The 17,422-nt window shown below is 40.9% G+C and overlaps 1 protein-coding gene across 1 annotated transcript in view; it reads right to left on the reverse strand.

Moving 5' to 3' along the window:
• The window catches only part of HTR1F (5-hydroxytryptamine receptor 1F), a 102,259-nt gene that overhangs the window by 2,379 nt on the left and 82,458 nt on the right, over nucleotides 1-17,422 (reverse strand). The gene's annotated exons all lie outside the window — the stretch shown is intronic.

A 17,422-nucleotide genomic window follows, 5' to 3' on the forward strand; every position in this document is an offset into this window, starting at 1 on the left:
TCTTTTAGGCTCGTGCTGTCTGCTCCACTAAGCAATGTAATGACTGTTGAAAACATTAATGCAGCAGGCATAATGCTTATTTTCCCCATATAAACTCATTTTCCCCATCAATAAGTGACTCATTCCTCATGTATTAGCTAACCATGGGATTTCTTAACTGGGACATAGCTTTGAAAAGAAAATAGAAATGTGAAACATTGCCATATGCCCTGGGGTGACACCATACAAACAGGGGAAGAAAAAAATGGTGTGATCAAAGTGTCTTACGTCTTCCTCTTACGCATCTCTAAAATGAAATATCTTAATAGGTTTTAAAGCTTCAAATGGTTCACTCATTGGCTAAGTGAAATATTAGATGTACATTAGAGTCCTGAGAACATCTTTACTTTTCCTCAAGTTTTGCTGTTCTGTGGTTTCTGCCAAAGAAAACTGAAGAAAACTTGGGTGCTACTTGTTCTGTTAATGACTCTCTTTATGAAAATAGCCTAACTCCTCCTATGCCTTTGCAGGAAGGAAAATGGAGGGAAATACTGATGAAATAAGTTCTGGTTGTGTTCTGGGGATGTGCTCTTATCAAGAAGAGTTTCTGAGTACCCTGCAGAGTGCAGCTGAATTGGAGTTTCCAGCTTTTACTGTGAGTGACAAGCTCTGCTCTAAAGATCAGGTTTCCTTCTCTAGTGAGTGTTGACCTGCAATTTCTTGTGTAAGATCTACTTGATGAACACCTAAGTGGGGTTATCTTTCACAGGATTTTGAGTGTAGTGAGTGAGTTGCACTTGTGTTGCATTGGATGCCACAAGTAGGAAAATAGGTGAAATTAGCGAATATTTTTTTCTTTCAGAAATTTGATTTCATTAACATAATTAAAGCTTTTTGATATTACGCTGGAGTGGCTGAAAAAGAATCTTGTTTCCTGTTTATAACCTTGGACCCAACTCATTTACTTGGTTTGGTATTTTAACCCAGGCAGTGCTTAATATACTACTGACTGCTCAGGGATGTTTTTAGCACTGATTGACCAACATTTAATTGAATGGAAGCACAAGGAAAGGAAATATATTTTATGTGGTGATATTTGCACATGCTTAGCAGGTACTTGTCCTGTACATGAGCTGATCACCACATGTGTGTGCTTTCTGTGTTCCTTTCCCTGAACTTGAAATATACTTTACACATATAAAAATAGATCTTTCACCATGTCAGTGTCACCTTAAATCCTCCTGAATCCACACTAATTTCTGTTTTGCAGATATTTTTGTCTATAGCTAGCTGCCTTCTGGGGAAAGAACAGACACATATGCTATTATCTGGTGAATGCTCAATCTCTGCGAAATAAATCTTCCTTTTCAAGCTTGTGCAAAAACATACAGAAAAAAGTTTATTGGAAAAAAAGATATCTGTTGATATTCAGCAATTGATCATACTATGGTTAATCACTCATTACGGTTAATCACCTTATAAATTTCTAACTCTTTGGATATTAGTCCTTAATTGCAAGCAAGGAAAAAGCAATTTAGAGCTAATGAAAGCTGATTAATAATTTTTGAAAGATTCTTCAGTTTGAGACTGAGGAGTAAGGAAGACACTATGGGTAGATTTGTAAGAGTGGCTTGTAGGAATAAGTGGTTTCCTTAGTGCTGCTGTGATTTGGAGGCTCTTTATGAGAAGCACAGTGGCAGGAATGTGCACATTTCTGGGCAGTGATTGTGCCTCTCTGTGTGGAGGCAGAGCCATGAGGGCTGAGCTGCTTGGGGCTGCCAGTCACAAAATTTGGTGGCTTTCCTGGTGGAGTGAGGTGGGGATCCATTTCTAACTGCTGCAGCTTTACTGGGTGATCATTAACTAAAAAGATTGTTTTATACATATGTGGAGTTGAAGCATTGGCAGGACTGCTTTTTTTATGTAAGGGCTGCTGCTTCTTCTCTTTTGATAATGGCCAGAAGTGACCTAATTCTGGATTTTTTCTTAAGTGGAACTCAGTTCAGTCAGTTGCTATGGCTGGCTCCTGCCCTCAGCAAGCAACCAACCCACTCTCAGGAGTATGAAGGATGATCCTGCAGACAGTGACTGCATTAGAATGCAGGAGAGCTGGCCTCTGCCCCTCTGCTTTAGCCTTTCCTTGTCAATTTTGAGCAAATTCATTACAGTGCTTCTGCTAATTCACTGTAAAACAAGAGGAATTCCCTGGAACCTTGGTTTGTTTATTTTTATTGCTTTCTCTTAGGAACATGATTTATCTCTTGTGGAATGGGTTCAGCAGTGACTATTTCAAGCATGCAGCTATTTTCAGAAGAGTTGCTGCAGTCCAGATATTTGTAAGGCTACTTTTGTGGAGTAGGCAGCTCAGTGCCCCTCTTGTAGAGTTTATCACTGATATCTCTCTATCGGCTATCTCTGATATCACTCTATCAGCTTATCACTGGTAACTCAAATTCCATGGCATTCTTGCTGCAGATAGAAGTGTTGTTTTTTATTATTACCTTTTCAACACTCAGCTGTTGTTCCAAAACTCTGGAAAGGCTTGAAATTTTGATTGCATTACATTGTCCTGAATTGAAGACCGGTGAAAATGGTGTCTTGTACTTTAATCATTATTTATGATTGTTGAACAAGAGCTCTGTAAACAAAGGAAGCTGCTGTTCACCTAAGATAGCATTCCTCTTATCTTGGACACAGGAATATTATTATTTTGGAGGAATTAGCCACTCCTACAAATCTTTTTTCCTTCCCTTCCAGATCTGGCATATTAAGGTGACCTGAATGTAAATAGTTCCTTGTCTGTAAACACACACATTCATCATCTTACTGATCATGTTTAGAAGGCATGGATGAAAATGTCTGTGCAGCCTTATCACAAAAGTGAGCATTGAGTTTGTCTGGTGGCCACCCAAGAAAAATGGATGTTGCAGGTGTTTCAGCTTTTCTTGAGCATGTGTGTGTGTTATTAAACCCATAATCCACCATTTGTGACTAAGATTTACAAAATAACAATGTAATTGATCTTGTTCAACAGCCTTAGTCTGCCCTTCCAGGTTTGGAAAACAGTACTGCTCTGCCTTTGAAAACATGACAAATAAGTAAAAATGCCTAATGCTAGAGAAACCTGACTGGGAATAGCTTTGGGAAAGGCATCATCAGTCTGCTGTTTGGGGTTCTGAATGTTGATTGAAGTGCTAGAAATGTATAGCTCTTGGTTTTTGGGCCTGTTTTTTTCTTTTTTTCTCTCTTTTTAATATTGCTTTAAGCATTGGTGGGGAGAAAACTTGATGATTAGGATTTAAGTACTGCTTTCAAATACAGGTTTTCTGAGAGTACTGGGAGGGGTGGGAGAAGGTGTTTACTTTTTTTCTGTGTGGGTTCATGAGCAAAATGTGTCTTAATTAAAAAACAGTAAGAGTAATCAGACAGCAAAATAAGCCAGGGATTGAATTTAGGGTATTTAAACTGCTTTAGGCAGCAATAGCAGCCTTTGTGCTGTAAGTAAACATGAAATTGTACCAGGGCAGAGAAAGCTCCTGCATTTCCACCTTCCACCAGGCTTCAGCTGGCTTTGAAAGGGAACAATTCACTTGCCAGCAGGTTGGCTACTCTGACCTGCAAGCCAATTGGATCCAAAATTGTTTATGGGGCTTTATAAACTTGTACAAATCCTTCCTAATGTGACTCTGTGTCTTTAGATACTGGCCAAGGATGTACTAATGACAATTAGCTTCATCCATCATATTGAGTAGAGGGAAATATGGCTGCTTTGGATTAGGAAAAAAAATCCCATTTAAGAAAGAAGAGCTTGTGCTTGGATCTGACAGGGGATGTGTACTTTGAGCTTCAACTCCCATGTCCCTCCCAGAGGAGGAAGGGTAGAGGGACACTTTCACCTGATTCTTGGTGCCCTTAAATTCTTTCCTGCCAATAACTCTTCCTAAGGCTCCTACAGCCACAGTGCATCCCTGGGCCAAGGTTTGTAAGGAAGTTCTTTGCCAGCTGAAGGCTGCTGCAGCAAGCCTGCCTCTCCTGGAATGCAAAGCAGATGTCTGTCAGCAGACTGAAGTGCGAAGCAGAAATTACAAGGTTGCCATCTCTCCTTACCCAGCCTGCATTTCCTCATGCTTAAAACCTTATTTTTTTTCTTTTTTTTCCCCCCATATCTGCCATTTAACTCAGAGGTAGAGTTATTTCCAGTTCTTAATCTATCAGCAAATATTTGTATATGCATGCCAAAGTAATGCTTAAGATTGCCTGTTTGGGTGATGCTACCCAATCCATGGGACTGAGCACAGTTTGGACCTGAAATGTATTGGCAGCTGGAGGAATAACTTAAAAGCTGTTTAGTTTTTGCTGTATGAGTCTCCACAAACTGGAGGTATTTATAATTTCCACTTGTAAAAGGTCACAACAGACCTAGAGAAACAGACAACAAATAACTGCAAAATTACAGGTAAATCAATTGAACTAATATCAACTGAACATAATGTGGAATTCTGTCTCCCAAGCACGCCTCAGGAGAAGCAGGGGCAAATAAATAGGCTTTGCAGCATGCCCTGAATACCAATATATCACAGCAAGGAAACAAATCTGAGTCCTGGAGAACAGGTATCATCTCCATGTCTGAGCACAGGTGCTCTGATTTCTCACAGAATGGCAAAGCAAAGTCCCTTTCTGCCTTGAACCTGGATTTGGTGCTTTTCTTAGCTGTGTAACAGTCTTCAGTCCTTCTGTTGGCAAAATGATGTGCTGCAGTATGCTTTGTGTCAGGCACAGCAAAGATTATGCTTGCTTTAGATTTTCTGGATGTCTCTTTAAATTTATTCTGCCAGCAGAAATAATCCCAAATGGCTAAAAGTCAAAGTCTGACAGACTTAGCCCTGAAAATTACCACCTCACATGTCTACTTTGTCATGTTATTGCAACAGAGATAGGCAGTGCTTCCACTGAAGCAGCTGAAATGCAAAGTCTGAAGCCTTCCTCGAGCTGCCAGGCAAGGGGAATTTGCCCTCTGCCACTGGGTGCTGACAGGAGAGATGCAAGCACCAACTCCAGCAGGACAGGAATGCAGGCAGTGCTCTCTGGTAACAGGGAAGCACTGGAGTAGCTCTGTCCTCATCTCCTTGGTGTGATTAACACACCTTCACATTTCCCACTGATTCCCTTGCCAGGTTCTCTGCTTGTGTGCCTAGGCCTGCAGTGTAGTCCCAGACTGCCTGTCAAGCCTGCCTGGAGTGGAGGATCCCTCCCCTGCTTGTTGTCACCTTATCTGTAGCAACCCCTGCATCTGCTTGTGTGGAGGAATGTGATGTTCAGAGGGTAATTATGCATTCCTTGCTGCTGCTAACGTACAAGTTAGGGTTTGGCTTTCTGGCTCCTTTTGGAAAATTAGTCACTTGCCTGTGTTTGCTCTTTATTTCATGTCCCTCTGCCATCTGTTTTAATCTAGCTGAGGGGTGTGGGGAGGAGGGAAGGAGGAGCAGCAAGAACACAGGATGATGGACTTGCTTATATAACACATGGCTCCCAAATCCAGCTTCAGTTACTTGGGTGGTCACAGAGTGAACCTGTTATGATTTGATCTTTTTTGGCTGGAGAAAGAGAAGATTTCGTTCTTCTATTCATAGTTCTCCAGAAGAGATGACAGTGACTTGTTTCTTTGTTAGGTGAAGGGATTTGGTTTCCTCCATTATTTGAGGCTGGTCTGAGCCCCTAATCCAGATCTCTCAGGATAAAGGCCTGGCTAGTTGTCTGTTGTGTTGAATATGCTGTGGCTGAGTACCAGAGGATCAGGTCCTGGACAGCAGAGCCCATAGGAGCTGCTTCCTGCCATCTTTTCTGCTGCTGATGCTCAAAGCTCTTTAAATAAACAAATAAACATGTGTGAGAAATAGTGTTTGAGCACCCCATCCCCCAGTGTGAGCTCCACACTGAACAGAATGGCACATCCATGATGATAAATACAAAATTTCATGGAACTCTGTGGCCACCACCCTGTCCTTAGAGACACATATCCCCTTGGACTTGGGGCTGGGATCTGAACTTGAACCCTTCATAACATAAGTGGGCCACTCGCTTCCCATCCCTACTCTTTGGTATTCATCCTTTGTTTAGTTTGGATCTAACATGCCTGAAATGCCCCATTCAACCAAAAAATTTCTGTATTAAGAAAAAGTTTAAAATTTTTACTTTAGTCCTAGTGAAGAAAAAATAATGTTCCTGTTTGTTTTCACTTGAATTTTTTTTTCCTTTTTCTGATTGGTAGTGAATCAAAGAAGTGACTAATCACCCATTTTTTTTATCTGATCTGTACAACTAGTTTCTTACTAGGCAGGAGTGGCTTGTTTTCATTGCAGTCAATTAAATTTGTACAGGGGGTTGAAAATGCAGAATGGTTTTGCTTGTGTTCCCAAAAAAACTGGCTTTTCAGGTAAGGGCTTGAACCCTGTAGGAATCAAAGGCAGTGCTGGAGCAAGGAGGTTGAGAGGCAGTTTTAGTTTGCTTGAACAGTCATAAAAGGCAGCCTTGTTTCTCCCACTTCCCACTCATCCTTATGCTTTGAGGCCATGTGTTCTTTGACAGCCCTCTGAAAACACTTTGTGTGCAGCTGCAAGTCCCAAACCTCCTTCTCTGGCAGACCTCCCTCTGAAGCTCTTTTACAAGAAGGAGATTCAGTGGCAAAACAATATTTTCAAATGTGTGCCTGGAAAAGATCTCTATTTCAATCTATAACGTTACAAAGCATAATTTTCAGACTATACCCTGGTCCAACAGCTGGGGAATTATTTTTCTGCTGTGTGATCACTAGGACAGCTTTGAGGGAGAACTGGTCTCAGAAGAGTTTGCTGGAAGAGGAGTGAAGGCAGCACGTCCCTGTGCTCCTCATCTGCAGCAGGATTGTCTGTGACACAAGAACAGCACAAATCTGTGGCTGCTCACTTACAGTTAGGAGAGATGGCAAAATTCACTTAATCTTTAATCTCATCTCTGACTAGTTTTTAGAGACTGATGCTGCTTTAGATAGCATTTGTCTCACTGCATATTTCCAATGTCTTTCTGTGTACTTCTCACTGTGTCATTTGTCTTTGTTCTAGTCCTCATCTGATCATCATGGAGACTGAAGGTCATTTCCCCTTGATCTTGTTATCCATATGGCATGGCATAATCCTATCAGATGCAAACTCTGCATTGGGTTTGCCCTAAACAGCACTTCTCTAACATTTCCTTTACCAGGACTAACTGAGACAATTCAGGCTATTTCCCCTAAATGATGTGGATGTAGCCCTGGCCAAGAAGTACTTCAAACAAAACAATCCTTAAAGCTGATGATTTTGGAATAGGGAAGAATATTAAGAGCATTGACCTTTAATAGGAAGTAGAATTCAAGATTTTTATTTTTGTTCTGTCTCCATGGGAAAGACAGGGAGGAAAGCTGCCAGAAAAGCAGGAAGAATTTGTGGAAAGCTTTCTCAAAGTGATGCATTCATGGCACAGTATTTTGTTGTGGAGGAATGTTTGGTTTTTTTTCTTTCAGACAATGCTTTTCTGCTGGAGGAGGCCAGGCTGCCTTACCTTGATGACTTGCACACTTAGGTTGGAGCTGTCTTTCTAAAATTCAGATTCTGTGGCTTCAGACTTAGATCTATACTAACCAGGATGTGATTTTTGCTATACTCTGCATGGGGTGCCACAGTGCTGGTGATACAATACAGAGAACTATTCTTGTCCCTGCTTTCTCCTGCATGGAACCAGAGCATTAATGTGGGCAGGTAACTGATCAGACTTTCCGTGAGCACCACAGGATAACCACAAAGTCCTCATTTGCTTCTTTCATGTGCTTTTCCTGTTGTGTGGAGTTTTTGTTGTTGGGTTTTTTTTTCTGCTTGTTTGGTTGGTTTTAATTATATTTTTTTAGGGATTTAAATCCTAGCGTTGACACAACTGAATATTTTAGCCAGAAGAATTATGTTCACACAGTGAATTGGCATAAATGCTAATGGCAGAAACCCCATTAGTTCCAGGGCTGTTTAAACCATCTGTGTCTTGAGATCTGGGATGCAGCTATGCTGGCAAACCTTCTCTAGTGCAGATTGGTCTTTAGCTTTCCTCCTTTTCACATTTTCCAACTACTCTGCAGCTCTTGAGCATGCCTTTCTCTTTACTTCAGTTTCTTACTGCACTGCAATGTGATTCTCTTTAAAAGCAGCAGCATTTAGGCAGAGTAAGTCCCAGGACTTATTTAGACAGAATAAGTCCCAGCCTGCATGAAATCAAGTGTGTGGTGAGGAGAGCTGGGGAGATAGGGGAGAGTACACCACGTGCAAGAGCTGTGAGGAGTACTTGAGGAAGAGGAATGGCTGGGAAGGAGGGCTGCTGGAGTAACCAACTCCTGCTTAGTGTTTGATGTGTCTGTATCCCACACTGCTGCTGAACTGCATTGACACGATACAGATACAGCAACTTCCTTGCAGAGCTAAGGTGCATCAAACAGCACTTCCACACGGTGCTGTGGAGGTCAGTGTTTGGGATTTCTGAGATTTCTGGCAGCTTTCCTTGGCTCAGTGTGTGTCTGCAGCAGAGGGGATGAGAGGAAGGCAAACTGGAGCAGCTGCCACCAGCCCAGACTGGCAGCTGGTCTGGAAATGCCTTATGCGTGGTGAGGACTGGGAGCCCAGCAAAGTCTCCCAAGATCCTATTTTGGCAGAGAATGACTGTCTCTGTGGTCAGCTGCCATCAAAGCTTGCTGAAGAATTCCTGGAAGCATTCAGCCTTGGGTGTATTTTTAGGGTACAACACTGTCCAGCGGGACAGTCTCAAACTGTCCAAACACAGAAACAAGGATTTATCCTCCTTAGGAAGCTCCCTGGATGTGCCAGGTCTCTTGTAGTAGATGTTGTGAATGCTAATCAGCTCTTAAGCTCTCTGATGCTTTGTGAACTCATTTTCATTTCTGATAGGAAAATAACAGACTGTCACACACAACTTTTTTCCTTTGCATAATTCAGATGTAGTTGTGACACTTGACACACAGCACAGATGACTGTGAATGATTCCTTAAAATTTAAACAGATGATTCAGAATTAATTATGAAAACTAAACTTATCCCAGGAATTCAGTACAGACGATCATTGTCTAAGAAGATAACCCAGCTCCAGCTGACCCCCAAAATTTCTCATTGATAAAGCAGCTAAAGAATCTTAAATTACAGACTAAGGAAGTATTTAAAAGTTTTTTGGTTTTCCTGTTGTTGATACTTTTTTTTCCTTTCAAAATCTATCAATGATGCCTTTCTAAGATATTTTAAAACATAACATTGTGACTATGAAAGCCTTCAACATTGCACAGAAGTTTAGGTACAACTTTGTCCTAGGGATTCTTGTAGGCAGCACTTTAGCTCTTCGTTTCCTGAGTAAGAAAAACCTATGAAGTTTCAAAAAAGGTTGTGCAAATCTAACTTTTAGAGTTAGATTGTAATTATAACATGAAGAGGAAATAATTCTAGCAGCTGATTTCTCAAGTTCTATGCCGAGAAAATGAAATTTGTGTTTTTATATGCCAAGTGTCTTTCTTTGAAAACCTCGTGCACTCTTGCAATGTATTTCAATATATTTCACAACAACTGTTAAAAACAACCCTGTTTGACTGTACTTGCACATGATAACATGAAATATTAGTTTGGTTGTGAAAAGAAGCATTAAACAGACTGGGTCTAATTGCCCAAATCCACAGAAGGCACATCAGTGCTCTGAACTGCTGCAGGAGAGCTCAGAAAACCTCTGGTGGATTCTCAGCAATTGCAGGCTTTCTGTGGCCCCTGTCGTTTCTGACAGAGATCAAGATTGTAAGATGTGCTTTCACATAATAACATGGTAAAAAGCAAGAGTAAGGGACAGAGGCAAATGGTTAAAGTGCTGATCTTCAGAGACTGGAAGAGGCCTGGAAAAATCAAAGGTGAGCCCTTGCTTCAGCATGATCTGGCTTGTTTGTTATGTATGGGAACAATGTCATGCTTAGCACTGCTGGAAATGCTGAATTCCTTTCCCTGGGTTGCTTACAGTCCAGCTGTCACATTGGGAAGCTGGAGGATTTCCCTATGGACTAGAGCATGAAAAACTATTTTTCTACTAGGAGATGGAAAAGACCAAATTATAACTTCAAAGCTGTCTGCTCAAAAATGCTTTTTCAATTTTAACCTTTGAAGCGACTGGAATTTATGAAAAAAGACTTTTAGCATTTTAACATCAATGTACTGTAGATAAGCAGTGAGACCTGCAGTGCAGGTTCTGACATTGTTTGCCCTTGTGTAGGTATACATGTGTATATTGCATCATATTTTCCCCCATCATTTCTGTGTTTTCTATTTTAAGAAGTCATCACTGAAAACAACATTTCCTTAGTGTTCAAAATGCTTCTTTGCTCTTTGAAGCTGAAGAACTTTATAATGTTAACTCTTCTGGAAAGGAGCAATGAACAGATTCAGGCAAGTGCCCACTTCTGTAAAATACCTCGGGGTTTTTTCCCTCATTCCAAGTTTTCCCATTTTCAGCCACTAAATGCTGACATTACATTCTGTGATGCTTTTTCCTCTCTGCTTCGTTATTCACAATCTTTTGGTTGTGACCAGTTCATATATAGCAATTAATCCCCCTCCTAGTCCCAAGGGTTAGAGGCTTTCTTAAAAAGACACAAGGGGTTATATATGCATAAATCAGGGAGATTCTCTCTCTGATCAGTTGACCTGAGTATCTAAGGCTTCAAGTAAGACTGAAGAGAGATAGCTGGATCACCTGTTGGAACAGGAAAAATGTCTGTGGTAACCAGCACCTGAAGAAATTATATTTATTTTTACATGGAAGCTTCATCTCTTTGTACTTGTTTAGCTCTGGGATTTGAGGTTGGAAAGTTCCAACACCATTAGCTGCAGTTCCTGGCTCTGCTCTTACTTGACCTCTACTGCAAGATTATTATCTTTACTGGTAATTCAAATGGATTGTTTTAGACCCAGGCAAGCAGTCACAGCATTTTCTACCTGCAAAGAGTTTGAGTTTCTTTGTTCTCTCTGTTTCTGATAATGCCTCCTAATGAAAAAAATAATCATTAGGCACTAATTTACGCCATGCAGCAAACTTTATCTAAAATCTTAGAATTGGTTGTGTGGGAAATAACATTATATTATAAACTTACACTTTTTCTTTGATTACTGCTGTGTGACCTGGTTTGATCATAATATTGACTGTCATTATTTTCTATTCACTAGATAATAGGCAGCACTGCATGAAAGAAAACTGCAAAGACATAACCATTAATTCATCAACTATTCTAAGTCCAAATACAAATTTTAATTTGGAAAAAAACCCTATAACAAACTGAATAGGAGCTTTCAGAAAATTTGTGATTTGAGGTAGTGTTGTTCAAGGTAAAAATGCAGTGCACTGAAGTCCTTGCTTCCCTATTATTTTCAGTTAGTCATGGAAAAAATGCTGCAGACCTTTAAATACCATGAAGGTTTATCTTACCTCAGTTGGAGATAAGATATTTTGTGAAAAGTAGGTGCAGAACAGCACTGAAGAAAGAAGCAAAACTGCCCTCCCCAAGCCTAAGAAAAAACCAACAAAATAGAAAATAAAAACAACAACAAAACAACCCCCCAAAATAAAATTTGACTATGTCTTATAATCGTCAAATATGGCAGAGGGTCATTAGATTAACCTTTTGTTATGATGAAAAGCATTGCTGTAAGATGTTTTTCAGCTGTATTTAATAGGATCAGTAGGTTTATGCTCCTTATTACATTGAAACGGATAAAGATTTTAATTTAGATAAATGGGTACCTGACATGGTGTGTTGTTGTGGGTTTTTTATATAACTGCTGCTTTTATGTTTGCTTCTGACTTCTGTGATGATTAACAGATGATTACGTTTCCTGAAGTGAGCAGTGCTGAATTTGGGTGGCAAGAAGGAATTATGTATTTTGTGTGGATGTTGCAGCAGGAACAGTGTAGGTGGTGTCCATGTGGGTAATCCTGAATGAAAGCAGCTGCATCTGCCCAACTCGGAGAACTTGGCTGCCCTTTTTGGTTTGCCTCTGCCCAGTTTAGAGAGCTGTGTCAAAATGTGCCTCTTCAGGCCTGTGAAACAGCTGAATCAGTTTAAATGCTAGAGGTTGTTACTCAGTTGGGAGAAGTTGATATTGGTGCCAAAACTGTTTTGGAAAGGTCCCTGTTGGATGCCAGAGCAGGACAATACAAATCAAACAACTGTGCTGGCTCCTTCCCACCTCCCTGAACTGATTTCTCTCTTCTGTACCAGGGCACCTCTTTGCCACCTTGGCATCCACCCTGCATGCCCAGGATCCCATGTGCCCTGCAGTGTCCAGCAGATGGTGCCAAGCAGGGTGGTGGGATCCCTGCTGTTGTTTTGTGACTGCTAGGAAATCATGCTTCAGCATGCACTAGGAGAGCTTGGTGAGTGAACGACTTCAGGGTGTAAAATGGAGAATCCAGCACTTGTGCTTCGTAAATATATTGAACACTGTCAGCTCTGCAGGTAGTCCTGCGATGGAAAGATTGAATTAAGGTATAAAATGCATTTAGGCTAGAAAGTATCCAGCTCAAAAACTCTGTTACAGCTTCTAGTTGTTCTTCCTTCAGTCTGAGTGCAGGATACTTTAATCACATCTATTTAATTTCATCCAAGGTTGCTCAGATGCCGTGGTGTGGATTGCCAGTGATGACCCCCACAAAGTTATGCTGCAGAACCACTCGAAAATAACAAAGCTCAGTATCTACAGGTGCCAGCATGGTCAAACAGTTGCACATTGCTCAAGGTAAACTTTTCAAAGACAAGTGGTGATGAGAAGTTTGGGTTTCTGAAAGAGTGAATGGCTGAAGCCTCAGGGAGCTGCTATCAGCAGCGCTGTGTTTGGGAGCAGGTCCTCCTTTCTTCTTCTCTCATCCCCTCCTGTTTGCATAATGAAATGCAGTGAAAAGGGGGTTTGCTTATCAGATGCTTTGAACACAAGGCAATTATTTATTAGTCCTTTTCCCCCAGTAATTCCTTTACACCTGGAAAAGAGAAATGCATTCCAGCCTGGGCTCCTTGCCCCATGCCACTGCTGGTGTCATACACATTTTTTTATGTCTGGCTGAACAATTGCCAGATCAAGGCTTAGGGTCTGTAAGCCTTAATAGGTTTTAAGATAACTGTTTGATTGTTACTTAATAATGTATTTTTTTCAGCCTAATATGATTAAAAATCTTTTACTGCTATGATAGTTGTTACAGAATACCCAGAAGGAGGATATTGAGCTGTCTTTGAATTACAAGTTGGTGTCATTGTGGCTCTTCTTTTGCTCACATGTAAGAGTAGGTGCTTTTGTAGGGAAGAGGTGCTTTTGACCTTTTTTTCAACTGCTGGGAGTGTGCTTTCTTGAGTTTTTGTGTGGGTGAGAAGTATGCCTGAGAAGGAAGCTGGGCTGCGTCAGTGACAGCATACTGCTAACAGAAGTCTGCAGAATAATTGCTGAGACATCCGTTTAGGAAATGGGTGGCAGGGGGCTCTTCATTTGCTTGACTCTGTGGCATGACAAAGTTATTTTCCAGTCTGGAACTGAAGGAAGTATTTGGATTTTTGACTGCCACTGTATGAGAGATTCATCAGAACAATAATAATAACAGCAGTTACTTCAGGCTTCTTCATCTCCATGTGTTGGCTGCATTGCAGGTTGCTAATAAAAGTGGTGTTATAGATTGCAGTGGCTTATATTGGGAATAGGTCTTTTTATAATCTCAGTTTACCACGGATGATGTTTTCTGCATTTGCACTTTTAAAAGCAGTTATGTAACATCAGCAAAAGGTGTGTCAGAGGAAAGGCAATTGACTTTGAAAAGTTTTCATAAGCTGTATTATTAAGTATTTATCTTTGTGGTCTCAGAGCAGGTAAGTAAAGTAACTGCCTTTAAGAATGTCACAAATGCTGCTTGAGACTGCTGGGAGAGCACCACTTGGACCATTTATCTATCAAAGCAAGAGACTGATGAGCACAGGAACCTTCTTCTGACAAGAGTAAAAATGTCAGTCTGGGCAGTTCTTGCCATTTCAAGATTTTACTTTTCATTTAAAATTCTACTGCCATTTGATCAGAACATTAAAGTCTTGCTCAAGTTCTGTGTCCCGTTCAATCAGGGAGATTTTTTTATTCCTACATGCATGCTACAGATTCTAGAGAATCTAACAATTTATTTGCTAGGGAGTGAGGAGTCCACATGCCTCCTTCTGGACGTGGTTTTGTGTGGTTAGAAATTATATTGGCTATAAAGAAGCTTTTAGTGCTAATGCTGTAGTCATATATAGGGGATTTTTTGTAAAGACAACAACCATACAGCCTATATTTATTGACTTTAGCCAAAAGACATAGATTCAGCTGCTTGCTTTTCCTGAAGCTCTGTTTATGACCAGAGAAAAGCTCGTAAAGATCTCCTGTTCTCCATGAAACTGGAAAAAAAAACCCTCATGCATCAATTTCTTGAGAAGCTCTTTTAACATCTAGGTGACTTCCTTTGTACCTTTAAAGAACATTTCATCTTGCATTGATATTTAAATCAAATGCGTCTCAACCTATAGGAAATGCTACAGCTAAGTATCTAAAATTGAAATGATTTAAAGGAATTAAATGTAGTAAAATAATATTTTCCTAGTCTGTTATATTGCAAACAGTATGTCAGGGACTGTATTTGTTTAATTGTATTTTTAATATTTAGGCTTAATGGTGCACCGGTTCCTCTAGGCTCTACTGCAATTTTCCTACTGGTACATAAGGAGTTAATGAATTAAACTTTCTCTATGAAGGACATGTAACCCTTCCTTCAGCACATAAAATTATGACAATTATAATGACTGGCAATAGAAAATTCACATACATATAAATTTAATTACCCATTTTTTTGTCTTTGAACATCTGGATTGCCAACAACACATGGCACTAAAATTGGTTTTTGGGTTTCTTGATTTTATTAATCATTTAGGTGTCTGATAATGTTAGCAGTAGAGTGTCTATGAGTAGGGAGAGAAGTTGAATATTTCCTGGTGCCCCTTTTACTTCCTCATCTACTGGAAGCATAGACACTAGCAAAGTTAAAGACAAGATTTTTGCCTTTTTGCTTTAGCTGCAAAGAAATGTAAAAAGTGGGTGACTTAGTGCCCCAGGAGGGGTCGAATAAGTACTTTCCTTTTGCTCTAGTGGCAAAAATGTCTTGAAGTAAAGCTGAGCTCAGTCCCCTGTTTCATAGAGCTTTTAGAATATTTTTCTGTGCAATTTGACCGAATGCTCCCGTTTGGCTGCTTTTCCCATTCCATACCCCTTGGCAGCAGCGAGTTGGTCACATTTTCCCTGCCAATCTCTGCACAGTCTGCAAGCAGTCTGAGCCATGAGCACTGTCCATTAGTTCTGCAGCAGAGAGCCCAGCAGCAAATCCTTCCTGATGCATCTCCTGGGGAGCAGATTTGCTTCTCGGGTCCACTGCTTCTGATCCATCAGGTGCAAATCCAGCCTAAGCACACTGAAAGGTTACAGAGGACTCTGTGAGTTCTTGCTTGAACTTCTCAGGGTGATTTATTAAGCCTGGAGAGCCATTTGGAAATGTAATGGGTGTCTAGGATGCTGAAAAGCTGTCTGAGACCAGGAGCCTACCATTAAGGATGACATGCTGGTTTCAGCAGCATTTGCATTTATAAGGGTTTTTACCTTGGAGCAATTATGGTTTCACCCAGGTGTGGTAGTGCAGGAGGGTTTCTGAAGATGCAAGCTGGAGTTCCAGGGTGCAAGCACTTTGTGCCATCCTTGGGAGCCTTGATGGGCGCACAGGATGAGCTGGAATCAAATGCTGATTGATCCACCACAATACCCCTGCCAATAGGTGCCTCCTTCCAGGAGAAGCCATCCAAGTGCCTTAAACATCTAAAGCAGGGATTCAGACATGGCAAATCAACATGTTCACCATGCCTTGCATAAGGATGCAGTCATTTTCTTAGTTGCTACTGAGAGAGAGCTGAGTATAAATAACTTAAAGACAATTTAGCTGGTCAACAGCTGTAAACTTCTCTCCAAGGAAAGCCAAAATTCTTCGACAAAGTACTTTTTGGTGTGCTTGAGCAGAACAAGACAGAAGGAGGCTCTTGGGTTTTCTTCTAGCCAAGGCAGAGCTGCAGGTGGAAGATCTCTTACATAAAATGGTGTAGTTCAAGGATGTATCCATGAAAGACAATTTTTGTAGAATTTCTTTCTGAGTCTTATATTCTCTAGTAAGAAAATATTTTTTTCCCCAAGAAAACAAGTGTGGCTGAAAATAACTCTGGCATAATAATAACAACGGTGCTTCAAAGGGCAACAGTCTCCTCCTTGTTAAATTAACTTGTTACTTAACTTGAAAGTTGATTCCTTTTGCATTTCTAATGGCTGAAGTTAAACTGTGGCACGTATTTGATTCCACAGCTGCTGGCAAGAGCTATTGTTTGGAAGCAGTGGTGCCAGAAAAGACACTTTTCTGCCAATGCTGGCAGATGACCCAGCTCCAGATGAGGCATCGTCAGGGTAGATTATCCTTGCCACAAAGGGATCTGGCATTATCCTTAGTGTACTTGGCACCTCAAGAAGCAAAGCAAGCAGCAAAGCTCAGGAAGGAAAGTTGGAGTAATCTGTGTAGCTGGTAAGCTTTCTTCAGGCACATTTTACATTGCCTGCTTCCTCTCTTAGGCTGAGATTTTCCTCCATGCCTTACACTGAGTGATCTTGTGTTTCTTAGCAGAAGCTACACGAAGGATTAAAAGTAATAGCATTTTTTTTCTGTTGGAGAAATGTATCCCTAGGCTTAAGCTCCTGGTCGTGGAGAAATATCCAAAGCTGATTTTTATTGACACCTTGCTTCAGTGTATGGACAAAATAAAACCTGTCTGTCTTTGCACTGATGACACACTGACTGGGGATTGGGAAAGTGAGATAGCTCCCAAAATGACCTCTCTGTTCCCTCTAGGAAACTGCCTTTTATAAGCTGGAGAGGAATGATCCTAGCAGCCACCCCTATTATAAATCCCAAAGGGACAAGGTTCAGGGAGCACCCTGTCTCCTTGTCAGTGCTGGTCAAAAGGATGAAATGCTGTCCCTCAGGAGGTGTGTGAGAGTGACAGCTGCCTCATGCACCTCTAGTGTGGCTGGAGGTGGTGTTTGTTTTCCCATTGCTCCTTCATCTGTGAACTGCAGCTTGAAAACCCCATGAGGGAGCTCAGAGAAGCTTTTCTCCCAGGAGAGCCTCCCATGCTGCGTTCAGAATTTAAAAAGTACCATGCTGGAGCGTTAGAGAGCAAGCTGGAAGTAAATTATGACAAATCAATTAGCTACAAGTGCTATTTAGAGAGTGTTTTGGATTGAAATAGGCACCTAAGAGCA

The sequence above is a fragment of the Melozone crissalis genome, unplaced genomic scaffold, assembly GCF_028551555.1.
Source record: "Melozone crissalis strain CALT ecotype California unplaced genomic scaffold, PUWL_Pcris_2 ptg000009l_1, whole genome shotgun sequence".
Taxonomy (NCBI): domain Eukaryota; kingdom Metazoa; phylum Chordata; class Aves; order Passeriformes; family Passerellidae; genus Melozone; species Melozone crissalis.